We start from the raw sequence: 16,311 nt of genomic DNA on the forward strand, positions 1-16,311 counted from the left end.
CCATGGCTTTGAAGCGGTCCTGTGCATATCTGTGCTTTGTCTCAGTCTGTTTTGTGCATCCATTAGCTAGAGTTCTCCTAAGGTAACTTGCTTCTTCGCTTTACGCTGTTTCAGCTTATGAAAGGTTCCTTTGGAACGTTCTGCATTTTGGTAGTGGGGGAAACTACCAAAGGAAAAAATGACTAGGTATTTTTAGTTTTTCCATTTTTTATTTTGAATAATTTTACTGATAATAATTTCTCTTGTAATAATTTTCCTTTAGAAATAACTTTAGATTTACAGAAGACGTACAAAGATACTGCAAAGAGTTTCCCTCACCCGTCTTTTCCTGATATCAACATCTTATGTGATATATTTTTATCAAACTAAGAAATTAATATTAGTACAGGTGTATGTTATGTATGTATGTATGTATGTATGTATATTTATTTTTGATTGTCATTGCAGCCAATCTGTCATATTGACCAACATGCTTTTTGCCACATTACCTGTACATATACTGTTGATCTTAATCACCATCACTGCTATGTCCTCAGTCCTTTAAGGTGGTCATGTGTCTTTAATCTACTGTTTCTCAGGCTACAGATGACCGATTGCCTTTTGGGAAGGTCCCTTTGGGCAGCAGATGCCTTTTGGGCAGCCACATCCAGTCTAAATGCTGGCGAGAAGCCTGTGATATGACATGATCAGAAAGAGGTTTTCCAGTTTTAATTTTGTTTCTCATCTATGTATATAATATCCCTGTCCCCTCTTTTAAATGTGGTCTGAGTTTTCTTTTTTAAACCAAAAAAGCCTGATCAAAATGATGTGCATTAGGTAGCTGCATCATAATTCACTGTGGCTGGAGTGTGTGTATACATGTGTGTGTGTGTGTGTGTGTGTGTGTGTATGTGTGTATGGCAGAGGGTGGGGGCAAGGAGAAGGAAGGAGAGGCAGGAGAAGAAATGGCATGAGATCAGGTGGGGCAGCTCACCAGATGGTGTATCTCTTCATAAGACCAGTGTATGACTGGCCTTACTGATATCCTCTGTTGTTTGTTTGTTCTTTGTGATTTTTTGAATCTAGAGATGGGCATCTTTTATAGGTTTGAGAACATTTTCAACTGTTACCTCTTCAAATACTGTCTCTACTCAATTCTGTCCTCTCTCACTTTATCTTCTATGTATCTTACTTACTCTTTTTGTGTTTTCTGACTTTTAAATTTTTTTAAGCTTTGTTCTATAGTTGCCTGAGGTCAGGCAAAGTGCCACCTTAATCCAAGGTTTGCAATTCCCAGGACCATCAGACAATGCAAACCTTGGTTACAGGACTCCAGGGCCTGGTTTACTTTCAGATGACTGTTACCCTAAGAGTGTTGCCCTTTAGGGTTACTGGTTACCATCTTACTAAACTCATCATTTTATGTAGGTTCTGTGCTTTGAATTATGTTTCTCATACCCTGTGATTCCTTACTATCTTGTTATCTCTTAGTGACTTTTAATAATTTGTTTTTTATATTTCATCTAGTGCTTTTAGCAGTTTTCATAGGACGAGTTGGCTTGAATCTAGCTCATCATTTTGGAGAGCTGGAACTTATGTTTCTGTTTATATATTTAAGTATGTCTGATATTGATCATGATTAACTGAAACATACACGATCCTTTTGTGTTTTACGCGAAGTTGCATTAGATTTATAGAGTCATGTGGGGAGAATTGCTGTCTTACATTACTGTTTAACCATAAAAGACTATGAAGCACCTTCCATTATATTCAGTCTCTTTGGGTCTTTGGTGTTTTTATACGCTAAATTTTATTCTTGTGGGCTTTATTTATTTATTTTAATTTAAAAAAAAACTTGCCCTGATTCTTTGCTGGATGTTTGTCTCTGTTTCAAATGGCTTTAGCCTGGAGAAAGCGCCCTATGGTTTTACATACCACCTTTCTGAAACTTTGTAATTGCATTGTTCTTAAAACAGAAAGAGAAACTTACTTATGGTCTTTTTTTGACTTTGATATTCAAATTAAAATGTGGTGGTTGTCCACTTTTAATTTTTTTTAACTCTTTAATACTTAGATTTATTAGAAGATTTTCAAATTTATTTTGTCTCTCCCATTTAACTTTGATTCTTTCATTCACGTAGAACTATTTATTGAGTGCCTATCGTTGACCAGACCCTGGGGAGAACAAGACAGATGAGGATAGAGCTTGGGAGTTTAGATTGCAAGGGGTGCAGGATAGGAGGTAATGGGGTGCTGTGCTGCTTTTTACAAGGTGGTCAGAGAGGCCTCTTCAAGGAAGAACATTTACATTGAAACTAAAGGTTGAGTTGGAGCAACCTATATAAAGAGCTATGGGAGTGAGTAAAGGAAATAGCGAGTGGCAAAGCCATGAGAGAGGAAAGACCTTGGCATGTTTTAGGAATGGACAGAAACCAATGTAATTTTGGTTTCCAAGTAAAGAGCAGCATGTTGTGATTTTGCAGTGGTAGATCACGCAGGCAAGGATTTGACATTTTACTTTTTGTGCAGTGAGACACCTAATTGGAAGTATATCAGGCATAGATTTCATAAACTACAAACTTGAATGTGTAAACATGTAACTTTCATTGTTTTTCTATAACTAAAATTTCCTTGTCTCTGGAGCTTCTTATCTCTAGTGGGTAGTAGAAAATAATCTTTGCAATTTAAGATAAAGTCAGTAGCTTCTGGTTTAACCTAGTTAATTCCAGATGAAATCAGACCCTTGGGTAAGTAGTTAGTTCTGTGGATAAATACTCAGTTTTTCCACATAACTTTCCCTTTTTTCCCTCTGGTCTGTAAGGTATTAGTAGAGAAGCCCTGTAATATTTCCTGGTATTGAAGAGAGGGCGTCTCATCTTTGTGCCACTCCTGAGTTGTACCTTGTTCTGGCTTAGTCTTTTTTTTTTTTCTTTAGTACATTACAATGTTGTGTCAATTTCTGGTGTACAGCGCAATGCTTCAGTCATACATGAACATACATAGATTCATTTTCATATTCTTTTTCACCATAAGTTACTACAAGGTATTGAATATAGTTCCCTGTGCTATACAGTATAAACTTGTTATTTATCTATTTTATATATGGTAGTTAGTATCTGCAAATCTCAGACTCCCAATTTATCCCTCCCCCCACCCCCCCCATAACCATAGGTTTGTTTTCTATGTCTGTGAGTCTGTTTCTGTTTTGTAAATAATTTCGTTTGTCTTTTTTTTTTTTTTTAGATTCCACATATAAGTGATATCATGTGGTATGTTTCTTTCTCTTTCTGGCTTACTTCACTTAGAATGACAATCTCCAGGTCCATCTATGTTGCTGCAAATGGCATTAGTTTATTCTTTTTTATGGTTGAGTAGTATTCCATTATATAAATATACCGCAGCTTCTTTATCTAGTCATCTGTCGATGGACATTTAAGTTGTTTCTGTGTCTTGGCTATTGTAAATAGTGCTGCTATGAACATTGGTGTGCAGGTATCTTTTTGAATTAAGGTTCTCTCTCAGTATATGCTCAGGAGTGTGATTGCTGGATCATATGGTAAGTCCAATTTTAGTCTTTTGAGGAATTTCCATGCTGTTTTCCATAATGGCTGCACTGAACTTGTTCTGACTTAGTCTTGAATGGCACTGTCTGCTCTATTGCATCTGAGGCTGAGGTCCCTGCTGCTACCACGGATCTTTGTGTTCTGGGTCCTCCTTAATCCCAGGCTCTTTTGCACCCATGGGCCCAAAGCAAACTCCTTAATGGTTTCTACATCATGCTGGCATGATTGGGATTGAGGTAACTTTTCAGGAATGTGGTCTGGGCATGTCATTGGCAATTACTCCCTTGCCACATCCATACAGTGCTAGTTGCAAGGTTTTGCTAAAAGGCTTGCAGTTCTCTGGACCATAACCTGGGAAGGAGAAACATAATTATTTTCTATTCTGAGTCCTTCCCTAAACATACTGGAGATTTTTCTCACCCTTCCTCACCCCAAGACTCCAGTCCCAGATAGGACAGGAGGTGAGAATTTTGAACTATTATCTAAACTATCTTCTAATTCCTCTTTCTCTCTGTGCTCCTCCCCTAGGTTTTTATGGTCTCTCAGTTGTGTGGGAGAATTGCATTTACGTCACCACCTGCCACTTCCTCTATGCTGTAGTTTACAGTATAAACTCTGCCAGGAAAGTTCTCTTGCCTTGGGGTGTGATATTTAAAGCCATGGCTTTAGAATTTAAAAAGTTTTTTTTACTCTTTAGACATTGCCATTGAAATTCTTAGCTCTCAAGAATTACGGTTTCAGTGGATTAAAGACCTAAATATAAGAGCTGAAACTATAAAACTCTTAGAAAATATGTAGGTGTAAATATTCATGATCTTAAATTAGGCAGCGGTTTCTCAGACAGGACTCCCAAAGCACAAATAGCCAAAGAAAAAAATAGTTAAATTGGACTTTATCAACATTGAAAACTTTTGTGTATCAAAGGACACTATCAAGATAGTGAGATATCCAAGTACCAGTACCTTTTCAGAGGGAGTAAATGGATCCAGAACTGGGGTAGATTTCTCAGCAAGAGATATAAATTTTGTAATCATCAGTGAGTAGGTAATGTCAATACAGTAATCCTGGGATGGATGTGAGAAAAGCAAAGACGGGAGGCCTGGGGGATGATCAGCACCTAAGGGCTTAGTAGAGAAAAGAAGGGATAATCTGAGAGGTGGAAAGAAGGGTATGAATTATCATAGAAGCTTCCTCAACTTGATTTTAAGTTTCTTGAGGTCTAGGACTGTCATGTTCATCATCTTATCCCCTTATCATAAAGTAGGTTTTCAGTAAATGTTGTTAAATGAAGACTGAGAATTTTTAAGAAAAGAGTGGGCAGCAGTGTCAGATGTATCAAATGGATCAACTAATAGAAGGACAAATCAACAAGTGGCTGATTGACCATCTTCTGTAGAACAGTGTCAGTGCATTTCCATGGTAAAGATAAATGCCAGGTTGCTGAGGACTGACGAGTGAATGTTGTAAGAGGTGGGAAGCAGTAAATGCAGATGTTCTTTCCAAAAAGCTTGTGGAGATACAGGATAGTATGTAGACAGCATGTTCCATCATGATGAGGGAAAGTTAAGCATGCTTATATGCTAAACAGAAGAAGTCAGGAGGAGGCAGGAGGAGGGGAGAACTTGAAGCCACTGGGAAAAGGAGGTGTGTGAGACTGATTGAACATTGTCTTTAGGAGTAGAGTGAAGACGCTGGTGTGAGTGGGAATAAGAGTCTTGTTTCCACTGAAGCAGGAATAAAGGAAGAAGGGACAGTGCAGATGGAGAAAAGTGTTTGGCTGTTAGGTGAGGAATGTGGGGCATCAACACACTTGATGAATTTTTTTAATGACCTAGGGGGATATCCTCATCAGCTGAGATTATAGGGGAAGGTGATGGTGATTGGAGAGGAGAGTTTGAAGAGAAAGGGAGAATTTTGAGAGGACCATTGAGAGAAATGAGAGGGCTAACTGAATGGGATTACTTAGAAGAATTGTAATAATGCATTATTCAAGGCTCTGGTGTATATGGTTGTGTGATGACTCCTACCTCCCCCGCCCCCCAGGCCTCACCAGCCTGAGTATCAGAGCAGACAAGTTGAACAATCGGACTGATCTTGGTCCGAGTTTTACTGGCCAGTGTGGCAGAAAGGATAAGGAGGCAGGAAATTCTAGTAGTGGGAGCACTTGGAATGATGGGCCATTGAGTCTAGGCCGAATGGGGAACAAATGAAGCCAGAAAGTAGCTGCTGGGATATGAAGTGTTCGAGACTGGATGCTGGAATTTAGCATTAAATAGGAGGGGCAGTTGCTGGTTATGACTTGGTCCAAGATCGGGCAATGGAAAGGGTTTCTGCAGTGGAGAGAAAGAGAAGGTTCCTGGTGCTGAGGAGGTAAGGGAACTGTAAAGCTTGAGTCAGAAGTCAGCTACACAGAAAGTGAGTTGCTCAGAATGGTGGCAGAGCAAGGGATGGAAAGATTCCGAACCAGGTTCCAAAGCCTTAAGTGAGTCTGACCAGGAGGCCAGTGGATGACAAAGAGAGAGAAGGTAGCAACAGAAGACCTAAACCTCAAAAGAGGTACCTTTATTTGAGGCTAAAGAACTGTGATGGTGAACAGGGGATGATGTCCATGCTTCACATTTGCTGAGTGGGAGAGAGCTCACTGCCAGGTTAGCATAGAGAAGAAGAAGAAGACCACTGGCATGTTATATAATTTGGTTGGGGTCTAGGATACTTATTTACAGTGGAACAGTAAAAGGGTTACCAGGGATATAGCTGTTGGAGGATGTGTGATGGCTGAGGAGGGGAAAGAGTACAGAGCAGAAGCAAGATCAGCAGGAAAGAAGAAACGATGGGAGGGTCTTACATTTTGGAGGATCAAGGTGATGATGAGCATGGTGGTCTTAGCTGAGCGCAAAGATGTTCTTATTAATTTTGCAGCAAATTGCGTTTATGCTGACAGACTGAGGTACAGAGTTATGCACAAAGCTAGGTGACTTCCTGTTTCCAGGTCTATTTGGCAATGTTTAGCAGCCTGTGGCCTTTGCTCAGCATGTCATGAAGAACCTTAGCATGGGGCTGTTTTCTTTTGCAGCAAGGCTTAGCCCTGGGGGAGGAGGAAGGCAGGGGTAGAGGCTGTTGGTGCTCACTTGATCTTTTGGCCTTGACATGCTTGTCTCTAAGGGATAGGTAGGTGGGTAGAGATAACCCTGAGTCCAAATTGAGGTGAGAAATCATTAGGTCATCAGGCCTTTGCACAGCTGACACCAGGTTGGGGAGCAGCTTGAAAATTTCTGAGTCATGAAAGGAGGGAAAAGCATTATGAATAGTTCATGATCTCTTTCAAGGCATGTAAATTTAGTAATACTGCAGCAATAATTAAGTCACATTTAAGTTCTAAAATATAACCTGCAATGCTACATTCAAAGTGTTTATTTTTTGGAATTAGAAAATGTATCAAATTATAAATTTGTGAGATAATACTCCAAGAGTTTTACTTCTCCCCAAATGCCTTAAAACCAAAGGTTACACTACATTAATCTTTGGCATAAAATATGCTTTCAGACTTCCCCAGGTCATAGAACCATGATGCATGGTGTTTTTGCAGAACACTGAGAAATATTGATGTGTATGATTTCACTTATGTAAACTAAGAACAATTTAGCTAGCAGGAAATATGATTTCATTGTTGTGTTTAACCATCTCCGCCTCTCACAAACTAATAAGTAACATTTGAAAGAAATCACATTTCACAGTTTCCCCATCTTTTTAACCACTAGGCCAGTTTGCTTCACATTGTTTCTTTTGTCATCTATTAGAACTTTAGCTCAGAGGCAAGTGGTAGCAAGTAAGAATTAAGCAAGATTTGGGGTGGGGGTGCAAAAAAAATTTAGGGGCAAAAATTCAACTTTTTTTTTAGATTTAGAAAAAATATTTTAATAGTAAGACATTCTCAATAAAGGAAACTTGGAAAATGTAGAGACGTAGAAAGAGGGTCACCTGTGGCTCAAATCAACCATGGTTGGCATTTGGGTTTATTTCTAGATTTAGCTTTTGTCTTAAATTTTGATTACTTAGTGTTTTATTGGCTTGTTTTAGAAAATTATGCCTATACTGTTAAAAATGTATCACTTGCTTTTTCACATAGCATTATTCAGAATCTCTAAAATGTAATTTGTAATGACAGTGTAATACAACTAATGTACCACTCTGTTTAATCTTTCCCCTAAAATTACTTTTTTTTGGTATTTCTAGTGTTCCAGAATGTTAAACAGTGTTGCAATATGTGTATTTACATGAAGTTTTGTCTTCTTATTTATTCCCATAATATTGATTCTTGGAAATTAATTCTTTGATCGAAGGGTGTAAGCATTTCTGAAGATCCTGACACATACCGCTTAGAAAAAGTTTAAAGTGAAAAGGTAGCATAATTGGCATTTCTGGTAATGACTGTAAGTTTGCCGCATGGGCACAATAAACACCAAATGGATAAAAACACCATCATTTGGTTATTGACTTCAAGTCTATACGATGGCTATAAGACTTAGATAGATGACTATATCTTGATAATGGAAACCATTCAGGTCCTTATTCAAATGATCCCTGGCCGGATGGTTCCATACAGTATCTTGGATAATTGAGTGGCAACTCTGATGAGGCAGATGATTACTTGAAGCCCCTGGGGGCTATGAGAATGAAAAATAAAACAATGTTCCATTCCACTCCATGTACAGATTTCAGGCACTGAATCCATGTGCAAGAATCTGTAAGGAGAGATTACTGGTTTACTCCACAGGATACAACTCAGGAACAGCCAGATGGAAGCGATGCAGGGGGCCAAGGTATGGGGGAAGGGGCGTGGACCTCTTCCATGCCCTCTGTGGACACGCCACCCTCCCTGCACCTCAGTGTGTTCACCAACTGTGAAGTGCTTACCTTGTATTGTTTAAAACAGATTTAATTTTAATGATGGAATTCTGTTTGTTTCTCAGACTACTTTTTGTTTTGTTTTATTTTATTTTGAAAAGACATTAGCCAGTCTTCCTGAGGGATGGTCTGTGGAAAAGTGGGTTCTATCATCTAAGTTTGGGAAACTGCATATTAGGTTATCTCTTTGCCCCTTGGCAATTCACAGTGAACATCAACTTTCATCAGCTTCATAAAGGCTCAGGGAAATGATATTACTACTAGTAATTTAATGTTTATCGAGCACTTACTTTAAGGCTCTATTCTCTCAACCTCACATTTATTAATCTTTCTAATCTTCACAAGTCTGTCTTCTGCAGTTATCTCTCTCTTTTTTTTTTAACAGATTAGAAAACTGAGGCCCAGAGTGGTGAAATTCCATGCCCAGAGTCCCATGTCTAGTCCAAGCTAGTAGGTGGAAGAGCTGGGGTTCAAACCTAGATAGTCTGGCTCCAGAGGACTCCAGGCACTGTGTTATATTATTTGTAACCAGCAAAGAAACTGGTTTAATGTGAAGTCCAGCATTTCGTAAACTTGTTTGACTGTGGAAACTCATTATCTTTCAGTATTTTTGTAGAGATTAGTCTTCCGTGGAGTTAACTCTGAAAAATGCTGCTTTGAGCCAGGCTATGCTAGTGACTTACAGTCTTTTAAAAACCATTGCTTTAGAATAAAACTAGTTTTTTTTTAAAACTTAGTTCTCTTTTGATGATATTAAACGGTTATATTTATTTGTTAATTTTTTCTACTCGAAAGCCTAGTATTTTGACTTAAAGGCATTTTATATTCTCTTTCACAATGACCATCCTAGGAATTTTTTTAAAAAGGTCAGCATCATTCTCTAGTACTTTTGAGGCATAAAAACAGTTTACAATCCAATTATTTTACGCTGCTCTCTGCTCCAATATTATACTACCATAATTTTTTTTTTAACAGAAGTTTCTTTATAAATGAAGACATAGGTATTTAGTGCTTTGGAACACTGTAATAATTGACATCACAGTTTGAACCTTGGCGCTCTGCCTCTTTATTAGCTATGTGACCTGAGAAAAGGTACTTCATTTCTCAAAACTTCTATTTCTTCCTCTAAAAGACAAAGTTAATGTCTTGCAGGTGACTATGAGAATTAAATAAGAAAATGCATGTGGTATCTGGCACATAGAAGGCTCTTAGTACATGTTAATTACCTTTTTCCCCCCCAAAGTTAAGTCATCTCAGTTCTCTACCAGAAATGAATAATGAAAATGGTTGGAAAAGAAACATCAGTTTTAAATTTGAACTGTCTCAGTGTTATGCTGACATTAGCGCTACATTTCTGATAAAGTGATGTCATGATACAGGTTGTAAGGGAGTTGAAACCAGTTTCCTTCTGGCTTTCCAACTGACATAATAAGCAAAACCTGACTGGGCAAACACAGACCTATTTATTAGATCACTTATTATTAATGTTAAACTAGCCTTGGTGCTGACTTCTCCTATTCTTTTTGAAATTTCACTCCTGTCATTTAAAATCTGACAGACCTTTGAAAGCTTCACAAAATGCTTAATGGTTTAAATCATCCTTCAGAACACAAGGAAGTGTATTTTCCAAAGTGTGGTCTTCTTTACCTAGCAATATGTTCAAAATCATGCCTGTAGGACAGAATTGCTTCTGTTTTCTCATTTACTACTGGAGGCTTGTTCAGTTTTTCTGACGATCCACTTTTTGGGTTTCGGAGTAGTACTTAACATGTATAACCAAAGCATGAGTAATCATTTAAAACAAAGCTATTCAAAGAAAAAAATCTGTGGGGATTTTTCAATTTTACAGTGATTTACTGCTTAAGCAAAAAGAGAATGGGTTTGGTTTAAGCTGTATGTGGGGGAGCTCTAATACTCTATTCTAAGTGCCCCATATAGCCCTGGTACATAGTAAACACTCAGTAAATATTCATTGAGAAACTGAGTTTAGTTTCCAGTTCCAACTTGGCCCTTCTTGCACCTCCTAAACTTCAGTTCCATCTTACATGAAAAAGGAGGTAGTACCAATATTTACCTCCCAGGGCTGTTGTCACAGTTAAGCGATCATGCATTTAAAATGGCCAGCACAGCACGTGGCACATAGTAGGCACACAGTGCATTGCATTTTCCCTAGACACCTCACTTGATTGTTAGCAGCGTTCTTTTCAATCACTCTTTTTCTTCTTATTCCCAAAGCATTTAGAAGCCATAGACGAGAGAAAATGAGTATTTGCCTTAAACTGAAAATATATTCCTGTAAAGCCTGCACTTGGAATGTTTTAGCAAGACTGATTGTGTGTTTGACAGATCTTGGTTTGAATCCTGGCTTTGCAATATACTAGTTTTGTGACCTTAGCTCAGTTACTTAATGTCTCTGTAAGGCTGTGAGGCTGAAATGAGTAAAATATATAATGCCTTTACTTCCATTGCCTGGTTTGCATAGGTCCCAATTAGATGTAATTATTTCAAGTTGAGATTGTTATTTAATCTGATAATTTATGTAATTAATTCATATATGTTGAGAGCCTATTCAACTCAAATCTTGTTAAGAAAGAGCAGGAAGACTGTGAATGAACACTGGGCAAATTGTTATGTAGGTGAATTTGGCCTTGCCTAGAATCACATTCAGCAGAAATGGTATTTTCTATTGTATTTGAGATAAATAGATTAATGAGCTATTATTGCATTTGGCATGGCCTTTTTTTGGATGTTGCCTTTTTGTATTGAATGTCAACGTTTTAAAAAATGAATATCAGAGATAGGTTTGTGAGGGCTAAAGCAAACCAGGTAAATTTTGCTATCTAAAAAGTTTCTGATCTTTTGCTGATCTTATTCATCAGAAATAAATATGTTCCTCTCTTGTAGTAAAATTCAACATGTGATATTGGTAAGCCAAATTTAATCGAACATTCTGCCCATTTAAAAATTCACTTGAATTGTGTAGGTATTATATAAAATTGGTCCCTACCCCGGCAGATTAAGCATTGCAAAGCTGGTGGTTAAGAGTTTTATGAAAATTCCCGGCAAATAGAAAGTTAAGGATGGCATTGGGCATTATAGGAAAACGTTTAATTTTGAAAATGTTTCTAATGCCCTTAACAATTAACAATTAGATTTTTAAAGGTGTACTGAAATAAGCATCATTTGTTTTGGAAGTTGATAAGATGTTAACATTTGTTTTTTGTTTTGTAGGGTTTCTTTCATTAATTAAAATATAGTTGACATAACACACGTTTCAGTGATGTTAAATATATTCAGTGTTATGCAACCATCACCATTATCTAGTTCCAGAACTTTTTCATCACCCTCAAAGGAAACCCCTCTTAATTTTTCCACTTCACCCAGCCCCTGGCAGCCACTAATCTGCTTATATTTCTATAGATTTGCCTATTAACAGTAGTTCATATAGGGACATGGTACTGTACACCAAAAATTGACCCATTGTAACTGACTATATTCCAATTTTAAAAAAGAGAGTAGTTCATATAAATAGGATCATAGGATATATTGCCTTACGTGTCTGCATCCTTTCGCTTAGCATGTTTTCAAAGTTTGTCTGTGGTGTGACATATCAGTACTTCATTGCTCTTCAGGGCTGAATAATATTCTGTTGTTAGGATATACCACATTTGGTTCATCCTTTCATCAGTAGTTGGACATTTGGGTTGTTTTCATTTTTTTGACTATTAGGAATGATGTTACTTGGACATTTGTGTACAAGTTTTTGTGTGAACATATTTTCAGTTTTCCTTGTTACTTACCTAGGATGGAATTACTGAGTTATATGGTATCTCTATGTTTAACTTTTTGAGGAACTGCCAAACTGTTATTCCAAAGCAGCTGCATCGTGTTATGCAGTGTTTAATGTTATTTAAGATACTTGGAAGAAATGAGAAAAGAGTTTATGAAAATGTTAACCTAAGAATGTTGGTACTCATGACAGCCCTTCTGGCAGCCAGCTGGAAGTCTCAATTTGCCTCGTTTGCTTTTCAGAATGAAAACACTAAAATATAAACCTACACCATGGAAGTGTGTCAGTTTTTATGCTCTTTTGTTCCTTCACCCACACCTCCTGAAAGTTTGGAATATGCTTGGAATTGATGATATTTACTATAAGGGCAGGTGTCTAAAAGTGACATAGTAAGTTTCCTGCTTTGCTTTCCCTTAGCAAGTTCCACATTTTATCATATAGTTTACTAAAGCAGAGAAGTTGAACATTGCTCTTGCTACAGAAAACATTCTTGAATCAAAATTCAAAATAGATTTAATTAATTATGATTAAATTCTTTTGGATATAAACATATTATTCAAAAATATCACATAAAGGCCTCACTTATAAAACAAAAAAAATAAGACTTCACTTATATGATAACCTATGATGGAAAAGATTCTGAAAAAGTTACACATCTGTAACTAAATCACTTTGCTATACACCTGAAAGTAAAACAACATTGTAAATCAACTATACTTCAATTAAAAAAAAAATTCTCCAGGGAAAGAGACTGTAATGGGGAGTGTAGATGAAACAAACAAACAAAAAAACCTCTCTTAAAATCTTGATGTAAAAGATGTTGTGTTAATACGGCAGGTGATTTAGAGATGCTTTTGTCCCCTTTGCTGATGACACAACCCTTGTCTCTTCTTTTGCTCAATAGTCATTATCAACGATTCAAACTCCTACATTCATTCTAACAGATATTTATACAGCCTTCATAAATTTACATGAAATGAAATCAATATAAAAAAGTAAAGTAAATTGGTTTTTCACTGGGGAAATAGACTTTCAAAGCAGAAAGGGCATTCAAGAGAAATAATATTTGTGGATTATTTCTAATACTAGATTGAAGCTTAAGTGTTTTTCATGCTTTACTCCATTTAAGGTGACAATCCACCTGAATTTTGTGTCGGGAAGAAGAAATGTGATTATCAAATATTCTGTAAAGCTTGAAGTGAGCTCTATCTCTCTAGGATAAATTAATCTTTATTCCTTTAAGGACATGTCATAGGAATTGAAATTGTTTTATTTGAGTAATGAAAAATTAAAGGATTTCTTTTTTAGGTAAATTGTCTCAGGATTTAAACTGTGAAATTCAGCTTTGCAATGTGGACATCAAATACATTGTTTGCTAAAGTCTGTAATTTTAAATAATTTTCAGTTGTTTTTGTAATTATTTTTGTTCCTAAAATACTTTATATTATACCGTTGGGTAATTTTATCTACTTCATTTCTGAAATCTCTACGTATAGGTAGTTGCATTTGAACTAGAAAAATGTTGGGTTTCAATTAGGATTTTTGTCTGAATATTGAGTCTTCTAATAAGTTTTTTTATTGCATGTTTTGGGCCATTGTATTGATTTTTCAGTTGATAGCCTTCTGTACTAACTAGAAATAGTAGAAAAACTGCAAATAAAAAATCTACCTCAAAAAATTGAAAATGGACTTACTGTATGATCCAGCAATTCAGCTTTTGGGAATATGTTCTAAAGAAATGAAATCACTATCTTGCAGAGATATCTGCACCCCCATGTTCATTGCAGCATTATTTACAATAGCCAAGACATGAAAAACTGAGGTGTGCATTGATGGATGAATGGATAAAGAAAATGTAGTGTACATATATACAATATAATAATACTCTTAATTCTCATTATTCTTTTGTTAAATAAATATTTTATTTATTTAATAGATAGAAGGGAGGTACTCTGTTATATACTGTTTATGTTTACAAGGATACAAGAGTGAATAAAACAAAGTGTGACACAGTTCTTAATCCCAAGTAGCTATTTTTTTGCTAGCTGTGAGAGCACAAAAGAAGTGCTGGAAAGTCACCTAACATGGTTATATTTATTCTTTTCTTTTTTCCATGATTCTTCCGTTATTATGGATTAAATTGGCCTTATTCATTGCCCAAGGTCTCAACTTTATTTCATAATTTTGTTTCTTTGGAAAAGTGTTCCACAGGTTTTATAACAAAGTAGAACTGAACTTGGAGAGCACCACCTGTGCATAATTTGGAGACTTTACCTATTTAGAAATGGAAAAAGCTTGTCTCAGCATTACTGAGTTAATGTATAGTTAGTACAGACTTTTCTCATTGCTGACTTGCTTCATGAGTGAATGATTGATCATAATCCAACTAAAAAGTGTAAGATAAAGCCTGGTGGCCTGAGTATTTTTTCAAGTGCAGTCGGTTCTTCAGTATGATTAGCATCTTTATAACAATCGTCATTAACTGTTTTTTCTGTTTCTCATGGATAATCACTTTATCTCCTTCCCCCCCTTTTAGGAGATACATGTGAAAGAGTTAGAGGCCTGGATGTTTGAGTATACAAGGTAAGCATTCAAGTAAACTTTCTATATTACTGTGACAATTGAATGATTTGAAATAAAAAATAATTTCAGTTATTTAAAAAAAGAGTAAAATGTTAACTGTGTTAATAATATCTATTTCCAACATTGCTGTCTGCACTTTAATGTTCACTATTGTATTGAAGCCTCACAACAATTCTATGAGAGGGATACTGTTATCCCCACTTTACAGACTGGGGAACTGAACACGGAGACCTAGGGGTTTCTGCTGTTGATGTCATGCATTTGGCAAGGGTTATGACAGCATGAGAACAATGTTGCTTCTTTATTGCTCTTCCTCCCCCCTCCCCCATCAAATGCATTCTTTTTTGTTGTTTCACTTTGCAGGACAATTAGGTTAGACTTATTAGTTTCCAGAGGTCACATTTATTTAGTTGCCAAGGTGGGTTTATGTCCTTGGGAAATCCTTAATTATTTTATTTCCTTGTCTTCCATATTTTTTTAAAACTTCATTTGTTTTTCAGAGTTGGACAGTTTATTGAGTTAAGCGGTTTGTCTGGGATTGTCCAGACAAACAGTACTTCTCAGTCCCTCGCTCTGTTTCTTTCTGTTTTTGTTTTCAGTCCCTACCTTTCTGTCCCCTTCTCAGAGATAGTCACTCTCAACTTTTTCAACTCCTAGCCGTCTGGTATTTGCTTGTTACTTTTCAAGTGACATAGCTGAAGTGATGTTTTCAGTTTAGGACATAACTTATGTTGTTATGTCTAAATCTCCTGCCTGGTGGGTGAAAGCTTATTTGTGGGTTCTCTAGGGGCTGCATGAGGGAAGGAGAGGATTTCAGCATTCAGTGTATGTATGTATTTATGTGAGGCCCCTGGTTGCACTGCATGTTTCTCCCTACAGTGTGCTTTGTGTCCGTCTATTTGGAAATCCTCTTCAGAGAATAATCCTCTAAAATTTTGCCTTGGTGAAAGAGGCACAGTAACACAGCCACATTAAATTTAGGGAAACATTGAGAAATGAAGCCATTTCTTTAAGAGCTTGTAATTAAACTTCCTTATTTAGTGCTCCCTTTACCCCTATTTCTAGAGGTAACATCTGTTACTAATTCCTGAGCCTTTTGAGAATTCTGTGGACTCAGTCGTGTTGGTTTTTTGTTTTCCACATTGCTGGTTTACGGTTCATCTTTCTTGGGTCTGCTGATAGTTGTCGCTGGTCCATCTGCTGCTTTCCAGCCTTTAAATTTTCGTTCATGCCTTAAAAAATGCTTTATTAGCAATTTAGCACAGTTTTGAGAAGGAATGAAATTAAATGTGCATTCAATCTTCCATCTTTACCCAGAGCCTTGTTCCAGATGTTTTTAGTTTGTTTAAGCTTTTATTTATCTGTTTTTTTCTTATTGTGGTAAAATACACATAAAATATTAGCCATTTTAAAGTGTACAGTTGAGTGGTGTTAAGCACACGCACAGTGTTGTGCCATCATCAGCACTATGTGATTCCAGAACTTTTTCGT

General features: G+C 36.7%; 1 protein-coding gene across 1 annotated transcript in view; it reads left to right on the forward strand.

Moving 5' to 3' along the window:
- Window positions 1-16,311, forward strand: part of SHLD2 (shieldin complex subunit 2) — a 77,833-nt gene that overhangs the window by 8,478 nt on the left and 53,044 nt on the right. Inside the window, exon 3 of the mRNA XM_072971174.1 lies at window positions 14,774-14,820. The gene's annotated coding sequence lies outside the window, so the exon portion shown is untranslated. The remainder of the gene's footprint in view (window positions 1-14,773; window positions 14,821-16,311) is intronic.

This window comes from Vicugna pacos, chromosome 11 (assembly GCF_048564905.1).
Source record: "Vicugna pacos chromosome 11, VicPac4, whole genome shotgun sequence".
Lineage (NCBI taxonomy): Eukaryota > Metazoa > Chordata > Mammalia > Artiodactyla > Camelidae > Vicugna > Vicugna pacos.